A 566-nucleotide genomic window follows, 5' to 3' on the forward strand; every position below is an offset into this window, starting at 1 on the left:
CACTTTTGTAGTCTGTCTAAATCTATTTGCAGCCTCTCTCTCCCTTCAAGTGTGTCCACTTTGCCCCACATCTTAGTGTCATCAGCAAACTTGGACAGCGTGCTTTCCACCCCCTTGTCCAAGTCGCTGATGAAGATCTTAAACAGTGCGGGCCCAAGGACCAAGCCCTGGGGTACCCCACTGCTCACATCTTGCCAGGTTGAGTACAACCCGTCCACCACCACTCTCTGGGTGCGCCCCATCAGCCAGTTTTTACCCATACAATAGAAACAACCCTGCATCATTTTAAAATAAAATAGTGGTTAATTTAATGACTAAGGGTTACAGGGAGAAGAATTCCAGTTTTCCTCTAAGGGAGAACCAGAAAGCAAAGTAGAAACAAAATAGAGGGTTTTTTTTTTTTTTTTTGTGTGTGTGAGGGTTTTGGAGCGTGGGATGGCTCTGTCAGGGAGTATGTTCTAAATGTAAAAGATTTTATGATGAGAAGACCTGGAATTTCTTCTGAAAGAAGATTAAGGGAGCAACATGCGACTGGAAATAAGATTATACGGCACAGCTAGGTAGAG

At 44.0% G+C, this 566-nt stretch overlaps 1 protein-coding gene across 8 annotated transcripts in view; it reads left to right on the top strand.

The window, feature by feature from the left end:
* DOT1L (DOT1 like histone lysine methyltransferase) overlaps positions 1–566 on the top strand; it is a 107,488-nt gene that overhangs the window by 70,165 nt on the left and 36,757 nt on the right. The window lies entirely within an intron of this gene.

Source organism: Gavialis gangeticus, unplaced genomic scaffold (assembly GCF_001723915.1).
Source record: "Gavialis gangeticus isolate Ggan-Ray unplaced genomic scaffold, GavGan_comp1, whole genome shotgun sequence".
Classification (NCBI taxonomy): Eukaryota; Metazoa; Chordata; order Crocodylia; family Gavialidae; genus Gavialis; species Gavialis gangeticus.